The 18,977-nt window shown below is 39.1% G+C and overlaps 1 protein-coding gene across 5 annotated transcripts in view; it reads right to left on the bottom strand.

The window, feature by feature from the left end:
- Positions 1–18,977, bottom strand: part of TBC1D5 (TBC1 domain family member 5) — a 635,464-nt gene that overhangs the window by 528,073 nt on the left and 88,414 nt on the right. Inside the window, exon 3 of one of the 5 annotated variants that reach the window (XM_036758382.1) lies at positions 2,152–2,229. The exons of the other annotated variants lie outside the window; for them this stretch is intronic. The gene's annotated coding sequence lies outside the window, so the exon portion shown is untranslated. The remainder of the gene's footprint in view (positions 1–2,151; positions 2,230–18,977) is intronic. 5 annotated transcript variants of the gene reach the window in all.

The following is an 18,977-nucleotide window of genomic DNA, read 5'->3' as shown; positions in this document are numbered from 1 at the left end:
CATTCCAAAACTATATTTGTAAATGAATTTTCCATATTTTAGATTAATCTTTTAGGATGTTAATATTTTAAAGGAGTACTAATTGTTTTTTCCTATTTGGAAATATATGTATAATTTCAAACTATTCCTAAACATACATTTTAAAGTTTTTCAGTCCTCTATAGGTCTCATAATTGTTATCTTTAAGCAAATGGAAACTGAAATTTGATGCTCTGAAACATATGCCAATTTCTCAAATCAAATAAACTTTAATAAGAATTCTGAGGTTTTTTTTACTATCTTTGATCACTTTTTCTCAATTCAATTTAGTTGTACCTATGTTAACATTAATGCTAAAAAAAATGGCCTGATCTCTAACAGAAGCCAGAAAATTGGCTAATATTCAATAAATCACGAGAAAAGTCCTATTCAAGGGTCAATCTAAATTATGCAAGTCACTCAGAAAAAAATCATAAATACTAAGTATAATAGCACTTGAAGTAGATGATTTCTTTACATTTTAGTTGACGATACAATCATGATTATTCAGCACTTTGCGTTACTTTTAACAGTCAGCTAATGTTTATACAGCCCACTGATGAACATTATATTTAAGAAACACACTTAAATGTCTTACTTGTGTGTGTGCGTGTGCGTGTGTGTGTATACACAAATATAGAGAGACACAGATTTGGTGCATGTACATACATACATAGTACATATAATAACTGGCAACTCTCTATGGTGGTAAGTTGCTGAGCAGATAGGAATCTTTGCATACAGAGCTGGGAGACTAAGGAATGAGCATATAACTACAAGTTCCATGAAATTCATGGGAAGCTCACACATGTACAAGTAATTGTCAGTCAAAGTCCCATATGATTCCTGGCACACCTATAGAAATCAAAAGGCATCTGAGAGAGCCATTAACATAAAGTTAGAGGTCCTTCATTAGGAGTTCCTAATATCAACAAAATCATAGGTCTGGTACACATAAAAAATGGCTGACACTTGTATAGTGCTTTATGGTTTTTACATTATCATCACATGATCTTCCCAACAACCTTACAAGATTGGGAGGCAGGTATTAGTATCCCCATTTTGCAAATGAGGAAGCCAAGCCTCAGATAATTGCCTATCCAAAGAAAGCATGAGGTAGGACTCAAAAGCAGACATCTGCCTAAATTTATGCTGGCACAAAGAATGCATATATTCACACACACACACACACACACACACACACACACACACACAGAGTATATTTTTGTGTTTGTCCTAGTTATCTGTTAATCTCTTGGAGGCTTCTTTTGCTCGGATGTAGAAACAATTTCTTCTACCAAGTACTGCTGCAGCACGAAATAGGATATTGCAGAAATGACACTGACTCCTTTCATTCACTAAAAATTTACTGAGCCTCTTCAATGGACACAGAAGAAATCAACAAGTACTTGTCAATAGCCTATTTGTGCCAGGCACAACACCAGGCACTAAAGATACAAAGAAAAAGTACAACAGTCCCTGCCCTCAGGAGCTCACAAAGCTCAAGCTGGGGAGGCAACATAAAAACACAGAGATAAATATACACTATATAACAAGAGACACAAGATGATTGAGCAGTAAAGGCAGGAACACCTAAGCGCTGGGGGAGGAATGGAGATCAGGAAAGGCTTTATGTAAAAGATGGTTCTTAAACTAAGCTTTGAAGGAAGCTAAGAATTCTGGAAGGCCTCCGAAGCTAGAAGAGGGATGCTCCAGGCATTGGGGAATGGCAGCAGCTGTGTGGACACAGGATGACAGCAGGCCATAGATGAGGGCCTGTTGTATCCAAGTACACATAAAAAAGGCTGGAGAGAGAGGATGAGGTCAAGTTGTAAAGGTCTTAAATGCTAAATGCAAATATTTTGATCCCAGAAGCAACAGGTAGTCACTGGAATTTATTATGACATGGCCAAACCTGAGCATTGGCAAAAGCACTTTGGCAGCTGTAGGGAAGGATAGATTAGAGTGGGGAGAGACCTGAGGCAGGAAGATCAATCAGGAGGATACTAAAATAGTACAAGCAAGACAAGAGGTGATTCAGTCCTGAAGGACGGTGTTGCATATGTGAACACAGAGAAGAACGCAGATGTGAGAGATGTCATGGAGGAAAAAAAGACAAGACTGGACAACTACCTGGATATGTGGAACAAATGAGGAATCAATCCTGGATGACTGGAAGTATGCTGGTACCATCAACAGAAACACGGAAGTCTGGAAAAGGAAAAGAAGCTCTGTGCCAGGACCCGAACTTAAACCCTTTATAAAGCTGATCCTCCTAACAAGCTGTCCAGGTAAGCACTTCTATTATCTCTGTTTTACAATGGAGGAGCATGAGGTAAATAATGTTTAAGTGACTTACCCATGATCACATGGATGATAAGTGCCTGAGACAAAATTTGATTCCTGACTCTATACCCAATGCCGGGACCACTTTGCCACCTTGCTGCCCAAAGAGTGGGTGTTCTGTTTTATTTGAGGGGAGGAGATGATGAATTGTTTGGGATGTTGGGTTGGTGACGTCTTCTGGACATCAGTTCAAAATCAGTTGAAAATGTCTAATATGTAGATCTAAATACAGAACTAGAGCTCAGGAGGGAGAAGAGTAATGGCTATATTCCTTCTGGAATCACTAATATAGAGCTGATAAAAGAGAGAAAAAGCAGTCCTTAAGATAAGGAAAACAAAGCCAAACAGTGCCTAGAGATCAGACACCTAGAGACCTTAATGGTCTCCACAGTGAGAGGTCCTGATCAGACTTCCAGGAGCTAAGATGGCAGATTGAGCAGTAGATCACCGTTACTCCCCCATATTCACCTCCAAAAAACCATAAAACGTTACCCCAAATCAAATCCTGGAACAGCAGAACCAGCAAAAAGGTGGAGTGAAACAATCTTTTATCCCAAGAAACTTGGAAGACTGGCAAGAAAAGTTGGTCTCCCTCAGGTAAAATGGGAACACAGTCCAGGACAAGAAGCATCCCTGCAAACCAGCAGCAAGCCCCACCTCAGCAAACCAGTGGGAAATTCTGAGCCCCAGTGCAGTGGAGCAGGCAAATTGTAACATCAAGACCCCCCCCACATGCCTCAGCATAGCCACTAGACGGGGCAGACTACAGCTTCATGCTTCAGACCCCCGCATGCTTCAGCATAGCCCTGGGCAAAGAGGCAGCCTCCAGTGGCCAGACCTCTAAGTGTTTCAGCACAGCCCTGGGCAAACAGGTAGATGCTAACCCAACAGGCCCCTAAGCAAACAGGCAGCCTGCCAGGTCCCAGGCCATCACTTCACCATAGCCCTGAAAGCAAACAGGCAGCCTCCAGCAGCCAGACTGCCAAGTGCTTCAGTGGAGACCTGGGGAAATGCAGAAACACCCCACTGGCCAGACACTACCACTAGGACCCAGGCTCAGCACCAGGTAAACTGCCAGACCCCTACAGCCTTCAGCAGCACCAGCTACTCCCCACCCCACTCCCTCAGCACAGCACCAAACATTAGGGGCCCCCATGGGCCTCAGGGCAACATCAATGCAGCACCTGGTAAATAGCCAGAGCCTGCAGCCTCTAAAACAAGAAGCCTAAGACAGTGCCCCTTTCACTCGGGGAGCAGAGCTAAAATTTAAAAGAAGAGGAAAAAGACCAAAAAAGATGAGCGAAAAAACAACAAAAAGAATCTGACCATAGAAAATTATTATGGTGACAGGGAAGATCAAGACATAAACTCACAAGAGGATAATGATGTCAAAACACCTACCGGCAAAACCCCAAAGAAAAATGGGAAGTGGCCTCAAGCCCAGAAAGAACTCATGAAAGAGCTCAAAAAAAGAGCTTAAAAGTCATATAAGAGTGATAGAAGAAAAACTGTGGAAAGAAATGAGAGTGATGCAAGAGAATTATGAAAAAAAGAGTTAATAGCTTGGAAAAAGAAAAATGCTTAAAAAGTAGAACTAGCCAAACTGGAAAAGGAGATACAAAAACCCCACTGAAGAAAACAATCCTTTAAAGTACAATTTGCCAAATGGAAAAGGAAGTGCAAAAGCTAATTGAGGAAAACAACTCTTTAAAAGTTAGAATTGGGCAAGTGGAAGCTAATGATTCTATGAGACATCAAGAATCAATCAAACAAATTCAAAGGAATGAAACAACAGAAGAAAATGTAAAGTATCTCATGGGAAAAACAACTGATCTGGAAAACAGATGCAGGAGAGACAATGTCAGAATCACTGAACTACCTGAAAGCCATAATCAAAAGGAGGACCTGTACAGCATCTTTTGAGAAATGATCAAGGTCGGGGGCACGGAGCCAATATGGTACTACTGGAGCTCTCTCACAAATTCTGTCAGATAAATCAGAAAAAAGTGAATCTGAACAGATGTGAGAGAGTTAGAAGCCACTAGTAGACTGAGAGGGGTAGAAGCGCTGGGCACATGGATCGGCACCAGACAACCAACTGGGAACAGTAGAGGAATCCCACCAGCACACAAGTCTGGGAGAGCACTGGGTGAGCCAGAGAAGGAACAGGCCCAGAGCGGAAGTACCAGCTACAGCTGCAATCAAGCCCCAGGCCTCTCAGCCCAGGACAGGAGTCTGTCAGAGCTCTGAGCCTGCAGCTGCAGGAGCAGCTAGCCGGGAGGCCTCCAACCCACAGTCTAAAGATTTGAAACTTGCCTTCTTGGACTTCCGGCAGACAGGATATGCAGGTAAAATGGCTCATATCCCTCCCTTAAATAAACCCAGAGAATAAAACCTCAAGAGAAACAGAGGAGCCAAAAGTAGGGCTTCAGTAGTGAGAGAAGTGGGGGAATGGGCCCTTCCTGTGGTGGCAGAAGGAGATTAGTGCAGGAAGAGGTGTCCCAGCAGCCCTCACCTTAGCAGAACAACGAGGAGAGTAACTGAGCCCCAGGGGGTGGATCTAACTAACATCAACGCCAGGACCCCAGACTTGGTTTTGCACAGCCAGGGGAAGTGGCAGATACCAACACAGACACGAGCTGAGACCACTCCTGCTGTAGAGCAGTCCTGGGGAAGAGGAGACTCCCAGTAGGCAGACCACTCCTCCACCACACCTCACGAAACCAGACGCCATAGCACATAAAGCTAGATCCCAACACAAGAAACTTGGGACAGAGCCCCCTGAGCCTCAGAAACAAGAGATCCACTTCAGAAACCAGGAGAGGAAAAAAAAAAACCACCATGAAAAAGAATTGTAAGAAGCTTTCAAAGATGACTGACTCATATTATGGAGACAGGGAAGACCAAAATACCAATTCAGAAGAGTATAGCGTGGACACTACACCCATATCTGAAACCTCAAAAGGGAAAGTGAACTGGTCTCCAGACCAAAAAGCATTCCTGGAAGAACTCAGGGAGGACCTTAAAAATCAAATTAGGGAGGTAAAAGAAAAAATGGAAAGAAAATTCATTGAGAAAAACAAATCTTTAAAAGGTAAAATCAGGGAATTTGTTAAGGAAAATCAGAATATAAACAGAGAAAGTATCTCATTGAAAAGTAAAATCAACCAAATGGAAAAGGAGATAGAGAAGACAAAGGAAGAAAACAAAACATTAAATATTAGAATTGGGCAAGTAGAAGCTAATGACTCTATGAGACATCAAGAACCAGTCAAACAGATTAAAATTAAAACAGAAAACGTGAACTGTCTGACTGGAAAAACAACAAACCTGGAAAACAAATCCAGGAGAGATAATCTAAGAATTATTGGTCTACCTGAAAGCTATGATGAAAAAAAGAGCCTGGACACTATCTCCCATGAAATCCTTAAAGAAAACTGACTGGAGGTCCTAGAACCAGAGGGTAAAACTGTCATCAAAAGAATCCATTGATCACCCCCAGAAAAAGATCCCAAATTTAAAACTCCAAGAAATATGATAGTTAAATTCCAGAACTGCCAAGTCAAGGAGAAAATATTGCAAGCAGCTAGAAAGAAACAATTCAAATATCACGGAAATACAGTCAAGATCACACAGGATCTTTCAGCTTCTACATTAAATGACAAGAGAAACTGAATACGATATTCCGAAAGGCAAAGGAGCTTGGACTACAACCAAGGATCAACTGCCCAGCAAAACTGAGCATAATTTTCCAGGCAAGGAGATGAACATTCAGTGAAATAGGGGAATTCCAGACATGCCTGATGAAAAAGCCAGAGCTCAAAGGAAAATGTGATCTCCAAATACAAAACTCAAGAGAGACATAAAAAGGGAAATGGGGAAAAAACCTAGTTAATCAAGAAGGCTAATTAATTACATCCTTATATAGGATTATTTTGTTTTATATACGTTTGATATATATATATATACACACACACACACACATATATATGTAAATCTTGAGAACAGTATACTTTTATGACAATTGAAAGGGATATTCATAGACTGTGGATGTCAGTATAAAATAACCAATATAATGATAAAAAACAATTATAGAGATATAAAGGGATGGATCTGGGAGAAGAGGTAAGGAGATAGTAGAAAAGGGTAAATTACATCACATGAAGAGACACTAAAACTTACTGTAGTAGAGGGAAAGAAGGGGGGGAGAAGATCAGTATCTGAGCTTTACTCTCATCAGATTTGGCTCAAGAAGGGAATAACATACCCTGATAAGTATAGAAATCTAAATTGTCCTAAAGGAAGTGGAGGGGAAAGGGGGGGGGGGGGGAAGGGAGAAGTAGCAAGTAGAAAACAGGAAGATAAGGGAGGGGAATCAAGAGGGAGGGTAAACTGAGGAAGGCAGTGATCAAAAGCAAAACTTTGTTGACCAGTGGAAGGGGAAAGGGAGAAATAAAAGCATAAACAGGGGGGAAATAGGACTGAGAAAAAAGCACAGATAGTAATCACAACTGTGAATGTGAATGGGATGAATTCTCCCATAAAATGGAAACAGATAGCAGGATGGATTAAAAACCATAATCCTACAATATTCTGTTTACAAGAAACACATTTGAAACAGGGGGATACACACAGGGTAAAGGTAAAAGACTGGAGTAGAATATGTTGTGCTTCAGTTAAAGTAAAAAAAGCAGGGGTAGCAATCCTAATCTCAGATAAAGCAAAAGCAAAGGTAGATCTAATTAAAAGAGATAAGGAAGGACACTACATCCTGCTAAAAAGCACCATAAACAATGAAGCAATATCATTGTTTAACATATATGCCCCAAGTGGTATGGCATGCAAATACTTAGAGGAGAGGTTAAGGGAGTTACAGGAAGAAATAAACAGCAAAACCATAATAATGGGAGACCTCAACCTCCCCCTCTCTGAACTTGATAAATCTAACCTCAAAATAAACAAGAAAGAAGTTAAGGAGGTGAACAGAATTTTAGAAAAGGCAGATATGATAGACCTCTGGAGAAAACTGAATGGGGATAAAAACGAATATACTTTTTTCTCAGCAGTACACGGCACACACTCAAAAATTAACCAGGTACTGGGGCATAAAAACCTCACAATCCAGTGCAGAAAGGCAGAAGTAATCAAAGCATCCTTTTCATATCACAATGTAATAAAAATTATTTGTAATAAAGAACAAGGGAAAAATAAGCTAAAATTCAAAATTAAATAATCTAATAGTAAAGAATGAGTGGGCCAAAGAACAAATCACGGAAACAATTAATAACTTCATTCAAGAGAATGACAATAATTAGACAACATATCAAAACTTATGGGATGCAGCAAAAAGCAGTTCTAGGGGAAGTTTTATATCTTTAAATGCTTACATGAATAAAATAGAGAAAAAGGAGATCAATGAATTGGGCATGCAACTGAAAAAGCTAGAAAAAGCACAAACTGAAAATCCCCAATTAGATACCAAATTAGAAATACTGAAAATCAAAGGAGAGATTAGTAAAATTGAAATCAAGAAAACTATTGAACTAATAAATAAAACCAAGAGCTGGTTTTATGAAAAAACCAATAAAATTGATAAATTGGTCAATTTGATTAAAAAAAGAAAGAAGAAAATAAAATTACCAGTATCAAAAATGAAAAGGGTGAATTCACCTCCAATGAAGAGGAAATTAAAACAATAATTAGGAATTATTTTGCCCAATTGTATGCCCATAAATTTGACAACCTTAGGGATATGGATAAATATCTACAAAAATATAAATTGCCCAGGTTAACAGAAGAGGAAGTAAAATTCCTAAATACACCCATCTCAGAAAAAGAAATTGAGCAAGCCATCAATGAACTCCCTAGCAAAAAAAACTACAGGTCCAGATGGTTTTACATGTAAATTTTATCAAACATTTAAAGAACAATTAATTACTACACTTTATAGAATATTTGGGCAAATAGGGGAAGAAGGAGTCCTACCAAATTCTTTTTATGACACAAATATGGTACTGATACCCAAACCAGGAAGAGTCAAAACAGAGAAGATTACAGACCAATTTCCCCAATGAATATTGATGCAAAACTTTTAAATAAAATATTAGCAAAAAGATTGCAGAAACTTATCATGAGAATAATACAGTATGACCGGGTAAGATTTATTCCAGGAATGCAAGGCTGGTTCAATATTAGGAAAACTATCAGCATAATTGATCATATTAACAAGAAAACTAGCAGAAACCATATGATCATCGAAATAGATGATAGATAAATAAATAGATAGATAATAGATAGATAAAAAGCCTTTGACAAAATACAACACCCATTCCTATTAAAAACACTTCTAGAAAGCATAGGAATAAATGGAGCCTTCCTGAAAATTATAAATAGCATCTACCTAAAACCATCAACGAGCATTATTTGTAATGGGAATAAGTTAGATGCATTCCCAATAAGATCAGGGGTGAAACAATGATGTCCCTTACAACCCATACTATTCAATTTGGTACTAGAAATGTAAGCTGTAGCAATAAGAGAAGAAAAAGAAATTGAAGGAATTAGAATAGGCAAAGAAGCAGCTAAATTATCACTTTTTGCAGATGATATGAAGACTTACTTAGAGAATCCTAGAGAAGCAAAAAACTACTTGAAATAATAAACAACTTTGGCAAACTTGCAGGATATAAAATAAATCCACATAAATCCTCGGCGTTCCTATACATTACTAACAAAGCCCAACAGCAAGAGACAGAAAGAGAAATTCCATTTACAGTTACTGTAAACACTATAAAACATTTGGGAGTCTATCTGCCAAGACAAACCCAGGGCTTACATGAATATAATTATGAAACACTTTTCACATGAATAAAGTCAGATCTAAATAAATGGAAAAATATCAGTTGCTCATGGTTAGGCCGAGGTAACATAATAAAAATGACAATTTTACCTAAATTGATTTATTTATTCAGTGCCATACCAATCAAACTACCAAAAATTATTTTACAGAGCTGGATAAAATAGTAACAAAATTCATCTGGAAGAACAAGGGGTCTAGAATATCTAGGGTATTAATGAAAAGAAATGCTAGGGAAGGTGACATAGCCATAGCAGATATTATACTGTACTATAAAGCAGAAGTCATGAAAACTACCTGGTACTGGCTAAGAAACGGAGCCGTGGATCAGTGGAATAGGATAGGTACACAAGAAGCAGTACTCAACAACTATAGCAATATACTCTTTGATAAACACAAAGAATCCATCTTCTGGGCTAAGAATTCACTATTTCACAAAAGCTGCGGGAAAACTGGAAAATGGTAGGGCAGAAACTGGGCACAGACCAATATCTTATACCATATGCCAAAATAAAGTCAAATTGGGCTCATGATTTAGAAATAAAGGCTGATTCCATAAGCAATTTTGGAAAGCAAAGAATAGTTTACCTATCAGATTTATGGAAAAGCAAAGAATCCATGACACAACAAGAGACAGAGAGCATTACAAAATGCCAAATGGATAGTTTTGATTATGTTAAATTGAAACGTTTTTGTATAAAAAAAGCCAATGCAACAAAGATTAGGAGAAAAGCAGAAAATCTGGAGAAAATCCTTACAACCAGTGTCTCTGATAAAGGCCTCATCTCTAAAATATACAGGGAACTGAGTCAAATTTATAGGAATACAAGTCATTCCCCAATTGAGAATTGGTCAAAGGATATGAACTGACAGTTTTCAGAGGAAGAAATTAAAGATGTCTATAGGCACATGAAAAAATGCTCTAAATCACTATTGATTAGAGAAATGCAGATCAAAACAACTCTTAGGTACCACATCTCTCCTGTCAGATTGGCTAAAATGACAAAACAGGAAAATGATAAATGCTAGAGAGGATGTGGGAAAATTGGAACATTAATACATTGCTGGTGGAGTTGTGAACAGATCCAGCCATTCTGGGGAGCAATTTGGAGCTATGCCCAAAGGGCTATAAAAATGTTCATACCTTTTGACCACTTCTAGGGTTGTATCCCAACGGGATCACAGAAGTGGGAAAAGGACCTATAGGTACAAAAATATTTATAGCAGCTCTTTTTGTAGTAGCAAAGAACTGGAAATCAAGGGGATGCTCATCAACTAGGAAATGGCTGAACAAGTTGTGGTATATGAAGGTAAAGGAATACTATTGTGCGATAAGAAATGGGGATGATACGGACTTCATAATAACATGGAAAAACCTACATGGTATAATGCTGAGTGAGTGGAGCAGAACCAGGAGAACATTATATACAACCACAGATATATGGATTCTGTGATGACTAACCCTGATAGACTTCGCTCTTCTCAGCAATACAATGTGCAAAGACAAATCCAAAGGACATGATGGAGAGAGCTATCTACATCCAGAGAAAGAACTATGATGTATGAATGCAGATTGAGGCACGCTGTTTGCTTTCCCTTTTTTTCCTCTTTGTTTTTTTTCTCTTTGTTTTTGTTTTTTTTTGGTTTTGTTTCTTCTTTCTCCTGATTCATTCCATTGGCCATAATTCTTCTTTACAACTTGACTATTGTGTAAATAACTTCAATGTGAAATTATATGTAGAAGATATATCAGATTCCATGCCATCTTGGGGAGGTAGGGGAGGATGGGGAGGGGGGGAAGAAAATCTGGAACTCAAAATTATGTGGAACTGAGCATTGTAAACTAAAAATAAAAAATCTTAATTATAAAAAAAAGAAAAAAAAAGAAATGATCAAGGAAAACTGCCCTGATATCCTGGAACTAGAGGGCAAAACAGGCACTGAAAAAAAATCCACCAATCATCTCAGGAAAGAGATCCCAAAATAAAAACTCCAAAGAACATTATAGCCAAAACAGACCTAATTAAAAGAGATAAGGAAACTACATCTTGTTAAAAGGTACCATAGACAATGAAGTAATATCAGTATTAAAAATATATGCAACAAATGATATAGCATCCAAGTTTTTAAAGAAGTTAAGTGAGTTACAGGTTCATAATAGAAAAGAAATGGAAAGCATTATGAAATGTAAAAGATAATTTTGATTATATTAAATTAAAAAGCTTTTGCACAAACAAAACCAATGCAACCAAGATTAGAAGGAAAGCAGAGAGCTGGGAAAAAAATCTTTACAGCAAGTGTCTCTGATAAAGGTCTCATTTCTCAAATATATAGGGAAATGAGTCAAATAAGAATACAAACTATTCCCCAATCAATAAATGGTCAAAGGACATGAACAGGCAACTTTTGGATGAAGAAATCAAAGCTATCTATAGGCATATGAAGTACTCTAAACTACTTTTGATTAGAGAATGCAAATTGGAGAGGATGTAGGAAAATTGAGACACTAATGCACTGCTGGTAGATGAAATGATCCAACCATTCTGGAAAGCAATTTGGAATTATGTCCAAAGGGCAACCAAACTGTGCATACCCTTTGATCCAGCAATACCACTACTGGGTCTGTATCCCAAAGGGATCAAAAAAAACAGAAAAGGACCTACATATACAAATATATTTATAGTAGTTCTTTTTATGGTGGTAAAATATTGGAAATTAAGGGGATATTCATCAATTGGAGAATAGCTGAACAAGCTATGGTATAGGAATGTAATGAAATAATATTGTGCAACAAGAAATGATGAACAAGCAGATTTCAGAAAAACTTGGAAAGGCTTATGCAAATTGATGAAAAGTGGAATGAACAGAACCAGGAAAACACTGTACATGAGATCAACAACACTGTTTGATGATCAACTATGAATAACTCAGCTCTTCTCAGCAGCACAATGATGTAAGACAAGTACAAAGGATTCATGAAGGAAAATGATATCCATGTTCAGATAAAGAACTGATGGATTCTTTTTTTAAATTAGATTTTTTATTTTTCGTTTACAACACTTAGCTTTACATGTTCTTGAGTTTCAAATTTTCTTCCCTTTCCTCCCCTCCTTCCTCCCCCCAAGACAGCATGCAGTCCAATACGGATTCTACGTAAACCTTCACATTAAACTTATTTACATGATAGTCAAGTTGCAAAGAAGATTTACAACCAATGGAATGAATCACGAGAGGAGAAACAAACCCCGCCCCCCAAAAAAGAGAGACCAAATAAATAGTTTGCCTTAACCTGCATTCAGACTTCACAGTTCTTTCTCTGGATGTAGCTAGCTTTTTCCATCATGAGTCCTTTGGAGCTGTCTTTGCGCCTTGTATTGCCAAGGAGAGGCAAGTCTATCAAAGCTAGTCACCAGAGAATCAATATGTCTGTGGTTGTGTATAATGTTCTCCTGGTTCTGCTCCACTCACTCAGCATCTGACCATGTAGGTTTTTCCAGGTTATTATGAAGTCTGTATCTTCCCCATTTCTTATAGCACAAATAGTATTCCATTACATTCATATACCACAACTTGTTTAGCGATTCCCCAATTGATGGGCATCCCCTTGATTTCCAATTCTTTGCCACCAGAAAAAGAGCAGCTATAAATATTTTTGTATATACGAGTCCATTTCCCACTTGTGTGATCTCTTTGGGATGCAGCCCTAGGAGTGGTATTGCTGGATCAAGGGGTATGCACATTTTTATAGCCCTTTGGGCATAGCTCCAAATTGCTCTCCAGAATGGCTGGATCTGTTCACAACTCCACCAATAATGTATTAATGTTCCAATTTTCCCACATCCTCGCCAGCATTTATCATTTTCCTGTTTTGTCATGTTAGCCAATCTGACAGGAGAGATGTGGTACCTAAGAGTTGTTTTGATTCGCATTTCTCTGATCAATAGTGATTTGATGCATTTTTTCATATGCTTATAGATAAATGATGGACTCTTGATGCAGATCAAAGCATACTTTTTTACTTACTTTATTCTTTTTCATGGTTTTTTTTTCTTTTGATCTGTGTCTTCTTTCACAACTGTGACTAATGAACAACAACAACAACAAAATGAGAAGTCCTGACACAAAGGGGTGTGTGATAAACCACAAAAGATGGGAAGATGGGTAAAAGTCTACCCTCTACACAATAATCAAATTATGGGAACTAGCTCCAACACAACTTTACATGAAAACCCTTCCTCCCTCCACCCTGTGAAAGATTCTAATGTTCCTGCTTCTCATCTGGGCTTCATCTATTCCCTCAGAAAAGTCACAACCAAACCCCTGCCCAGATAACCTGCTGCCACTGAGAACCCTTCTGGTCCTTCTTTGTATCACTAGTAACTAACACATGTTGCTATTGTTCAATCGTTTCAATCACATCTGACTCTTCATGACCCAATTTGGCACTTTCTTTCTTTTTTTTTTTTTATAATTTAAATTTATTTATTTAACATATTTGGTTTTCAACATTGATTTTCATAGCAGTTTGGATTACAAATTTTCTCCCCATTTCTACCCTCCCCCCCACTCCAAGATGGCATATATTCTGGTTGCCCTGTTCGCCAGTCAGCCCTCCTCTCTATCACCCCCCTCCCCTCTCATCCCCTTTTCCTTTCCTTTCTTGTAGGGCAAGATAAATTTCTACACCCCATTGCCTGTGTATCTTATTTTCTAGTTGCATGCAAAAACTTTTTTTTTTGAACATCTGTTTTTAAAACTTTGAGTTCCAAATTCTCTCCCCTCTTCCCTTCCCACCCACCATCCTTAAGAAGTCAAGCAATTCAACCTAGGCCACACGTGTATCATTATGTATAACCCTACCACAATATTCATGTTGTGAAAGGCTAACTACATTTTGCTCCTTCCCAACCCATCCCGCTTTATTGAATTTTCTCCCTTGACCCTGTCCCCTTTCCAAAGTGTTTGTTTTGATTACCTCCACCCCCATCTGCCCTCCCCTCCATCATCCCCCCCCCTTTTATTTTCTTTTATCTTCCTCCCTCTTCTTTCCTGTGAGGTAAGATACCCAACTGAGTATGTATGGTATTCCCTCCTCAGGCCAAATCTGATGAGAGCAAGGTTCACTCATTCCCCCCTCACCTGCCCTCTCCCCTCCTCCCACAGAGCTGCTTCCTCTTGCCACCTTTATGCGAGATAATCCACCCCATTCTATCTTTCCCTATCTCCCTCTCTCAGTATGTTGCTCTCTCATCAGACTTGGTGGGGAGCTCATGCTAGTCCCTGCTTACCAGAGGCCATCAATTTGGCACTTTCTTGGCAAAGATACTGGAGTGGTTTGCCATTTCCTCCTCCAGCTCGTTTGTCAGAGGAGGAAACTAAGGCAAACAAGGTTAAGCGACTTGCCCAGGGTCACACTACTTGTAAGTATCTGAGGCCAGATTTGAATTCAGGAAGATGAGCTTGACTCCAGGCCCAGCACCCTATCCAGCATGCCACCTAAACTAGTACATAGTAGGCAGTAAATAAATGTTTGATTAGTTGATAGGCATTCTTCATGTAATAGCTTTTTTTTTCCTACTGGATAGTTCTTTTTGAATGACTGTATTTCACACAGGGGAGATTCTGAATATTCCAGGGCTTATTGCAATTCATCCATCCCTCAACAAGAACACCTGGAAGGCCTAACTAGCAGGCTCTCTATAAGGGTAGCAACCACCTCTGGTAAGCATACATCACCCTGGTTTGTTCTTTGCTTGTTATTAAAAATCAGAGGAGAAAATAGAGTTAGCTCTATTATAATATGCTTGGGAGACCCCTTACAGGAAGAGAATCTTTAAGGTAAAGTTTCATTCTATCAAATCAAATGCTCTGCCTCCACTTCTTAACTCTCATTTTTTCAACTCATTCCAAGGTGGCTTCCAACTTTATTACTCAACTGAAAGGCTTTCTCCAATGTTACCAGTTTTCTATCCACCAATATTTTACAAGAAATTCCAAAAAAATCAAATGGTTTTGACTCAATAAAATGTAAACTACATCTACTACATATAATACTTGCTATTTCACTCTATACAATTTGGAAAAGTTTTTTCAGTGAAAAGAAACAGGGGGAAGATGGCGGCTGGTAAGCAGGGACTAGCATGAGCTCCCCACCAAGTCCCTCCAAAAACCTATAAAAAATGGCTCTGAACCAATTCTAGAATGGCAGAACCCACAGAACAGCAGAGGGAAGCAGGGCTCCAGCCCAGGACAGCCTGGATGGTCTCTGGGTGAGGTCTATCCCACACGGAGCTGGGAGCTGGGAACGGAGTGGAGCAGAGCCCAGCCTGAGTGGCGTGGAACAACCAAACTTGGAGTCGGGCGGATGGGGCCCCTAGCGCCCTGAATATGTGAGCTGCGGCAGTTACCAGACCCCTCGACCCACAAACACCAAAGACTGCAGAGAAGGTTAGTGGGAAAAGCTGCGGGAGTACTTCGTGTTCGGCTTCCAGCCCGGGGGGGGGGGGGGGGGGGGGCAGCGGAGGTGAGGCAGCTACGGCTGTTGTTACTGCCGGCTCCAGGCCTACCTGGTGGGAGGAATTAAGTGGCGGATCAGAGCAGGGGTGCACAGCCTGCAGAAGATCTAAGCCCAGTTCGGGTTGGGGGTTGGGGAAGGAGCAGTGCTGGTGTGGCAGAGCTGGCACCTCCCCCCCAAACGTGGAACATAGAACTCTGTAGTCTACAAGCAGTCATACCCCACTGAAAAACTCAAAGGTCAAGTTAGTTGGCTGGGAATATGACCAGGCAGCGAAAATGCACCGAGATTCAGTCTCAGACTTTGCATTCCTTCTTTGCTGACAAAGAAGAACAAAACATACAGCCCAAAGAAGTCAATAAAGTGCAAGAGCCTACACCAAAAGCCTCCAAGAAAAACATGAACTGGTCCCAGGCCATGGAAGAGCTCAAAAAGGATTTGGAAAAGCAAGTTAGAGAAGTAGAGGAAAAATTGGCAAGAGAAATGAGAAGGATGCGAGAAAACCATGAAAAACAAGTCAATGACTTGCTAAAGGTGACCCCAAAAAATACTGAAAAATACACTGAAGAAAACAACACCTTAAAAAACAGACTAACTCAAATGGCAAAAGAGCTCCAAAAAGCCAATGAGGAGAAGAATGCCTTGAAAGGCAGAATCAGCCAAATGGAAAAGGAGGTCCAAAAGACCACTGAAGAAAATACTACTTTAAAAATTAGACTGGAGCAAGTGGAAGCTAGTGACTTTATGAGAAATCAGGATATTACAAAACAGAACCAAAGGAATGAAAAAATGGAAGACAATGTGAAATATCTCCTTGGAAAAACCACTGACCTGGAAAATAGATCCAGGAGAGAGAATTTAAAAATTATTGGACTACCTGAAAGCCATGATCAAAAAAAGAGCCTTTATACCATCTTTCAAGAAATTATCAAGGAGAACTGCCCTGATATTCTAGAACCACAGGGCAAAACAGAAATTGAAAGAATCCATCGATCGCCTCCTCAAATAGACCCCAAAAAGAAATCTCCTAGGAATATTGTCGCCAAATTCCAGAGCTCCCAGATCAAGGAGAAAATACTTCAAGCAGCCAGAAAAAAACAATTTGAGTATTGTGGAAACCCAATCAGAATGACCCAAGATCTGGCAACTTCTACATTAAGAGATCGAAGGGCTTGGAATGCGATATTCCAGAGGTCAATGGAGCTAGGATTAAAACCTAGAATCACCTACCCAGCAAAACTGAGTATCATGTTCCAAGGCAAAATATGGATTTTCAATAAAATAGAGGACTTTCAAGCTTTCTCCGTGAAAAGACCAGAACTGAATAGAAAATCTGACTTTCAAACACAAGAATCAAGAGAAGCATGAAAAGGTAATCAAGAAACAGAAATTGCAAGGGACTTACTAAAGTTGAACTGTTTTGTTTACATTCCTACATGGAAAGATGGCATGTATGATTCATGAGACTTCAGTATTAGGGTAGCTGAAGGGAATATGCATATATATAAATATATATACATATGTAAAAGAGAGAGAGCAGACACAGGGTGAGTTGAAGAGGAAGGGAAGATATCTAAAAGAAATAAAATGAAATTAAGGGATGAGAGAGCAACATACTGAGAGAGGCAGATAGGGAGAGATAGAATGGGGTAGAGTATCTCGCATAAAGATGGCAAGAGGAAACAGTTCTGTGGGAGGAGGGGAGAGGGCAGGTGAGGGGGGAATGAGTGAACCTTGCTCTCATCAGATTTGGCCTGAGGAGGGAATACCATACATACTCAGTTGGGTATCTTACCCTACAGGAAAGAAGAGGGAGGAAGATAAAAAAAAAAATAAAACAGGGGGGGATGATGGAGGGGAGGGCAGACGGGGGTGGAGGAAATCAAAACAAACACTTTCAAAAGGGGACAGGGTCAAGGGAGAAAATTCAACAAAGCGGGATGGGTTGGGAAGGAGCAAAATGTAGTTAGTCTTTCACAACATGAGTATTGTGGAAGGGTTATACATAATGATACACATGTGGCCTAGGTTGAATTGCTCGACTTCTTAGGGAGGGTGGGTGGGAAGGGAAGAGGGGAGAGAATTTGGAACTCAAAGTTTTAAAAACAGATGTTCAAAAACACAAACAAAAAAAAGTTTTTCCATGCAACTAAAAAATAAGATACACAGGCAATGGGGCGTAGAAGTTTATCTTGCCCTACAAGAAAGGAAGGGAAAAGGGGATGAGAGGGGAGGGGGGTGATAGAGGGGAGGGCTGACTGGCGAACAGGGCAACCAGAATATATGCCATCTTGGAGTGGGGGGGAGGGTAGAAATGGGGAGAAAATTTGTAATTCAAACTGTTGTGAAAATCAATGCTGAAAACTAAATATGTTAAATAAATAAATAAAATAAAAAAAGAAACAGGGGACTTTAAGTTCCAGCTGATTTTAATTACAGAAGAGGAGGGGAACTACGAAAATCATAAGCATTTCTGCAATTCAATTTCTAACTTTAAGTTAGAACTTTAAAACTGGCTTTAAGCCAGTTTTGAAAAAGTCAATTTTATATTTGATTTTATGCTAGCTGTTATAGGCTATGCATGAACCAATACTATTTAATGAAAATAAATTGAAATTCATGCCAACCTATGGCCTTTCAGCTTAGCAAAGATTCTGAATTGATGCAGGATCACTAAATAATATCTGAATGCTACAGCTATTGTATGATTAGTTGCTGAATAATGGAGTTTTAACACAAACATCCTGTCTGCTAGTTTTCATACAAGATGTGGTGAGTCATATAAGATTAAAAAAGGCATATATGCCCATCACTCCCTTCTTTTACCCTTTGGTTTATTATCTATACCAAGATCTCGATTTCACTGGTAATCGTTATTTGTAAAATATTTAAGCTAGAAAACTTCTAGTGAATACAAATCTTCCTAAATATTAATTTGAATTGAAAGACTCAGTTACTAAGAGTTTTTAAAACTATCAGTCTCAATATTACCCTCCTTCTGCTGGGTTCCCTGACCACTCATCTATCATCTATCAAAGAGATTTTAGACTCTTACTAAAGACCAAAAATAGAACAGTCTTCATAATACAACACTTCGCAGTTTATAATGCATTTTGAGACACACAATATCCCTATGAAGTAATGATGTGGAGGTGTGAGCATATAACTTAATTGGTATAGAGAAATTCCACAAGGAAACTTCCTCAATCAATGCAGATGGACATCTGTTCCTACAACTTGCAA

Source organism: Trichosurus vulpecula, chromosome 5 (genome assembly GCF_011100635.1).
Source record: "Trichosurus vulpecula isolate mTriVul1 chromosome 5, mTriVul1.pri, whole genome shotgun sequence".
NCBI classification, from domain to species: domain Eukaryota; kingdom Metazoa; phylum Chordata; class Mammalia; order Diprotodontia; family Phalangeridae; genus Trichosurus; species Trichosurus vulpecula.
The sequence above is the reverse complement of the archived record's forward strand: the minus strand, read 5'-3'. Positions and strand labels throughout refer to the sequence as shown.